Genomic DNA, 6,270 nt, shown 5'->3' on the forward strand with positions numbered 1-6,270 from the left:
AGCTCTCCTGACCTGAACCCCATAGAGAATCTGTGGGATATTGTGAAGAGAACGTTGAGAGACTCAAGACCCAACACTCTGGATGAGCTAAAGGCCGCTATCGAAGCATCCTGGGCCTCCATAAGACCTCAGCAGTGCCACAGGCTGATTGCCTCCATGCCACGCCGCATTGAAGCAGTCATTTCTGCAAAAGGATTCCCGACCAAGTATTGAGTGCATAACTGTACATGATTATTTGAAGGTTGACGTTTTTTGTATTAAAAACACTTTTCTTTTATTGGTCGGATGAAATATGCTAATTTTGTGAGATAGGAATTTTGGGTTTTCATGAGCTGTATGCCAAAATCAACCGTATTAAGACAATAAAAGACCTGAAATATTTCAGTTAGTGTGCAATGAATCTAAAATATATGAATGTTACATTTTCATCATGACATTATGGAAAATAATGAACTTTATCGCAAAATGCTAATATTTTGAGAAGGACCTGTATGTGCTCTCTTTCATCCTCTAGACTTGAAAACTGGCTCAGAATTAATCTGCTTAGCTGTCTTTCTCTCCTAGTTGAAGCCTCTAAAGGAGCAATAACTATTAATGTTTCACTTTCCTTGCCATAGAAAGTACTCCTGGATCAGTGCTTCTGTGTTCTTTTTGTGTTTCTGCTCTTTTCTCTCAAACCCCCAGTCAAACCTGTCCACTGTCTCTACATGCTCATCCAGGAGGAGTGAATTCTGCAAGTCACTGACTGGATACAATCTGCTGGGTTTCCTTAGATAGAAAACCTTTTAACCAATTTGAATAATAAAATGAATCTGACTGCATTGTTTGATAGTTAGGATTATTTGGAATGTATGAACCTGACTTGAGAATTGTATGACTCAATTTTCTGTCTGTTTGCAAAATAACTGAAAAAGTTAGAAGCAGGATGACAAGGAAAAAATGCTTAGATTTCAGTGGTGATGCAGAGCAATACCTGAACCTAGAATTTTTTGGAAGAATGTTTGTCATTGCTAGACCATGGTTTGATAACTTCTATCATGTTTCCTCACCCTGTCAGCAGCTGACATACCTTGGCAGATGTCTGCGCTCACTGAGTGCTTTTCTCATTGGACACTGCTTTATTTTTTGAAATTTATTTCACATTCCAACTTCAATATTTTTTTAGAAATGCAAAACATGGGAACAAATTGATTGGATTACCAAGGCCTAGCAACACCTCTCTTTATATTGATATATCAGCGCAAAATATTTTCTTTTTTGTTTTCTTTTCAAGTACACAACACAAACAGGATGACTGGTTAGAGTGGTTACAAAAAATTGTGCAAATGCAGGGAAATAACGATTATCAGACATCTTGATAAGGCAGCCTATATGCTGATGCAACACCTCAAAAACGTATTCCATGACAACTGAATAAGATGGAGGCAGAATGATGACAAGTTTCAGGGCAACACAAAACATGTGTAGCAACAGTTCAAGTTGTCCACTGTGTTGCCTGCTGTCTTCATACATTAACTTTGTGGACAGAAGATTAATGATGTCTCTTAACATATTTATGCTGATGACATAGTTTTTTAATCTCATGCAAGCTCTGTTGTCCTGCTCTTTAATCTTCTGCAGTCTGCATAATATTAAACCCACTTGAAACTATAAGGCATAAGGCCTTTCTCCTAACTGTCTATTATCCACAAGTAGATGTTTGTATAGGTATGATTAGGTTCTATTTGGTTATATTGTCAATTGTCATGTTGCCATATATACAGGTCCTTCTCAAAATATTAGCATATTGTGATAAAGTTCATTATTTTCCATAATGTCATGATGAAAGTTTAACATTCAGCCTGACCTGGGCTACAGAGAAGCAGCACTGGACTGTTGCTCAGTGGTCCAAAGTACTTTTTTCGGATGAAAGCAAATTCTGCATGTCATTCGGAAATCAAGGTGCCAGAGTCTGGAGGAAGACTGGGGAGAAGGAAATGCCAAAATGCCAGAAGTCCAGTGTCAAGTACCCACAGTCAGTGATGGTCTGGGGTGCCGTGTCAGCTGCTGGTGTTGGTCACTGTGTTTTATCAAGAGCAGGGTCAATGCAGCTAGCTATCAGGAGATTTTGGAGCACTTCATGTTTCCATCTGCTGAAAAGCTTTATGGAGATGAAGATTTCATTTTTCAGCACGACCTGGCACCTGCTCACAGTGCCAAACCCACTGGTAAATGGTTTACTGACCATGGTATCACTGTGCTCAATTGGCCTGCCAACTCTCCTGACCTGAACCCCATAGAGAATCTGTGGGATATTGTGAAGAGAACGTTGAGAGACTCAAGACCCAACACTCTGGATGAGCTAAAGGCCGCTATCGAAGCATCTTGGGCCTCCATAAGACCTCAGCAGTGCCACAGGCTGATTGCCTCCATGCCACGCCGCATAACTGAGTGCATAACTGTACATGATTATTTGAAGGTCGATGTTTTTTGTATTAAAAACACTTTTCTTTTATTGGTCGGATGAAATATGCTAATTTTGTGAGATAGGAATTTTGGGTTTTCATGAGCTGTATGCCAAAATCATCCGTATTAAGACAATAAAAGACCTGAAATATTTCAGTTAGTTTGCAATGAATCTAAAATATATGAATGTTAAATTTTCATCGTGACATTATGGAAAATAATGAACTTTATCACAATATGCTAATATTTTGAGAAGGACCTGTACAACCCCAATTGCAATGAAGTTTGGACCTTGTGCAAATCGTAAATAAAAGCAGAATACAATGATTTGCAAATCCTGTTCATTATAAATTTGATACTTGAAACACGTTCCAACAAAGCTGGGACAGGGACAACAAATGAGTGGAAGAGTTTAGAAATGCTCCACAAACACCTGTTTGGAACAAACCACAGGTGAATAGGTTAACTGGGAAAAAGTGAATGCCATGATTCGGTATAAATATAATCATTATGAACATTAAATATCTTATCTTTGTGGTGGATTCAATTGCAAATAAGTAACAGGATTTGCAAATCATTGTATTCCATTTTCATTTATGTTTCAGACAATGACCCAAATTAAAAAGAATATACCTTTCAGCATATAAAAACTCATCAGTGATGATAGTGGCAGATTTTTAATTGTAACTGGACAGCGCTACTCTACTCATGTCACCCTGGTTAATATTTATGGTCCATGATGATTACTCAGGCTTCTTCCATAAAATATTTGATAAACTACCTGACCTGTTAAATACAAATCTGATTTTTGCTGGAGACTGTAATACGACCCCTCCTTGAAACGCCACCTTAACGTGCTAGGGCTTGAGTGGTTGAATGACTCTAGAGGCTATGTTGTCTGGGGCTTGATTACCTGGTAGGGTCTCCCATGGCAAACAGGCTCTAGGTGACGGGTCAAAGAGCGGTTCAAGACACCTCCATGAGGTCCATGACGTCGTCCGGGGTTCCATCCTGGAGCCAAGCCTGGGGTCGGGAGAGAGCGCCTGGTGGCCAGTTTGCTCCTCGCAGGACTCAGCCGGGCCTAGCCCAAACGAGAGACGCGAGACCATCCCCCAGTGGGACCACCATCTGCAGGGCGAACTATGAGGGACCGGTACAAAGAGGATCGGGCAGCGGACATAGGTGGAGACCTCAGCGCCCGATCTCCGGTTGCTTAGGCTTGCTCTAGGGATGTGGAATGTCACCTCGTTGGAGGGGAAGGAGCCTGGGCTTGTGCGGAAGGTCGAAAGATATCGACTAGACATAATGAACACCATGTTCATGCATAAGGGTGTTCATCAGTGCACTTGGCACCAGGACACCCTAGGCAGGGGGCAATGATCGACATTGTTGTCGTGTCTTCAGACCTTCGGCCGCACGTTTTGGACACTCGGGTGAAGAGAGGGGTTGAGCTGTCTACTGTTCACCACCTGGTGGTGAGTTGGATCCACAGGAAGGAGAGAAAGCCGGACAGACTTGGCAGGCCCAAGTGCATAGTGAGGGTCTGCTGGGAACGTCTGGCAGACACCTCGGCCAGGGATGTATTCAACTCTCACCTCCGGGAGAGTTTTGACCTGATTCCGTGGGATGTTGGAGACATAGAATCCGAGTGGACCATGTTCTCTGCAACCATTGTCGATGCTGCTGCCCGTAGCTGTGGCCGTAAGATCTGCGGTGCTTGTCACAGCAGCAATCCCTGGACACCGGCAGTAAGGGATGCTGGCCTCAAAGTGATTCTGGCAAACCATCTGGTGCCTCAGGAGGGGGAAGCAGTGCTTTGCAAATACTGCTTCCCTGTTCCCACCCCCACTGGTGGGGAGCTGCTGACGTCGACTAGGGACATTATGAGGTGGTGGAAGGAGTACTTCAAGGATTTCCTCAATCGTGCTGTCACGCATTCCCTGGTGGAAGCAAAGGCTGGGAACTTGGAGTTGGACTCTTTCATCACCCAGGCTGAAGTCACCAAGGTGGTTAAAAAGCTTCACGGTAGCAGGGCATATGGGGGTGGATGAGATCCGCCCTGAGTACCTCAAGTCTCTCGATGTTGTGGGGCTGTCATGGTTGACACGCCTCTTCAACATTGCATGGCGGTTGTAGACAGTGCCAGTCTGGACTGGCAGACCAGGGTGATTGTCCTCTATCATAAAAATGGAGACTGGAGGGTGTGTTCCAACTATAGGGGGATCACACTGCTCTGCCTCTCTGGTAAAGCCTATGCCAGGGAATTGGAGAGGAGAGTCCAGCCAATAGTCGAACCTCGGCTTCAGGAGGACCAGTGTGGTTTTCATCCCGGCCATGGAACATTGAACAGGCTCTACACCCTTGGCAGGGTACTCGAGGGTTCATGGGAATTTGGCCAACTGGTCCACATGTGTTTTGTGGACCTGGAGAAGGCATTTGACTGTGTCCCTTGTGGTGCCCTGTGGGGGGTGCTCCAGGAGTACGGAGTCGGGGGCCCTTTATTAGGGTCCATCCGGTCTCTGTGCAAGCGGAGCAGGAGTTTGGTCCCCATTGCCGGCACTAAGTTGGATCTGTTCCCAGTGCATGTTGGACTCCGGCACTGCTGCCCTGGTCCTGTTCATAACTTTTATGGACAGGATTTCTAGGCAGAACCAAGGACTGAAGGGGGTCTGGTTTGGGGACCAATAGATTTCGTCTCTTCTTTTTGCAGATGACATAGTCCTGCTGGCCCCTCTACAGCATGCACTGGGGCGGTTCGCAGCCAAGTGTAAAGTGGCTGGAATGAAGATCAGCTCTTCCAAGTCCGATGCCATGGTTCTCGACCGGAAAAGGGTGGCTTGTCCTCTTCAGGGTGGAGGGGAGTTCCTGCTATGAAGTGGAGGCAGGAACCTAAGGCCATGAACTTTGGGTCATGACTGAAAGAACGAAATCCCGGATAAGCAGCTGAAATGAGCTTCTTCCATTGGGTGGCCGGGCACTCCCTTAGAGATAGGGAGAGGAGCTCGGCCATTCAGGGGGACACGGAGTTGAGCTGCTGCTCCTCCACATCGAGAGGAGCCAGTTGAGGTGGCTCGGACATCTATACCGGATCCCTCCTGGATGCCTTCCTCGGAAGGGGTTCCAGGCACATCCCACCGGGAGGAGGCCCAGGGGACAGCCCAGGACACGCTGGCAGGGCTGTCTCTCGGCTGGCCTGGGGACTCTTTTTTCTCCTCCCGGAGGAAGTCTGGGTGTCTCTACTGAGTATACAGAATCTACTGAGTCTGCTGACCCCGCGACCTGGTCCCAGATGAAACGGAAGACGGAGAGTACAACGAGTATTTTAAAATAAAACCTAAACGTATAAAAGTGGATCATGAGTTGAGAGGAGACTAGATGTGTTAAAGATTTAAAAGTGTATCTGATTGGTAGCTTATACAAAATAATCAGGGCATCAATACTTGAACCTTGTGGAAATCTTTAAGAAATGTTCTCCATAACAGATTAAAGATGACCAAAGGAAAGTGAAAAAAATCATTGTTGTCTGTTTTATAAGAAAAAATGTAGCTAAGAGCAGGTTATCTATAATTAAACCATGCACAAGATGTTGAACATGACAGTTAGTGGCATGTTTGTGTGATTAAGTCATAATCCAGATCAGATGCCTTGTCAGGTGTTCCGCATGGACCCGTTATCTGTTAACAATAACCCTTACTGTAACCCTACCCCTTTTGCCTAAATCAGAAAAAGAAATCTGGACAGTTCTGGGAATGTTAAACTTTAGAACAACCAAATTTTGTTTATCAGAATCTTGTTTAAACATGATCTCTAAAATCTTTATTGTAA

The sequence above is a fragment of the Girardinichthys multiradiatus genome, chromosome 3 (assembly GCF_021462225.1).
Source record: "Girardinichthys multiradiatus isolate DD_20200921_A chromosome 3, DD_fGirMul_XY1, whole genome shotgun sequence".
Taxonomy (NCBI): Eukaryota; Metazoa; Chordata; class Actinopteri; order Cyprinodontiformes; family Goodeidae; genus Girardinichthys; species Girardinichthys multiradiatus.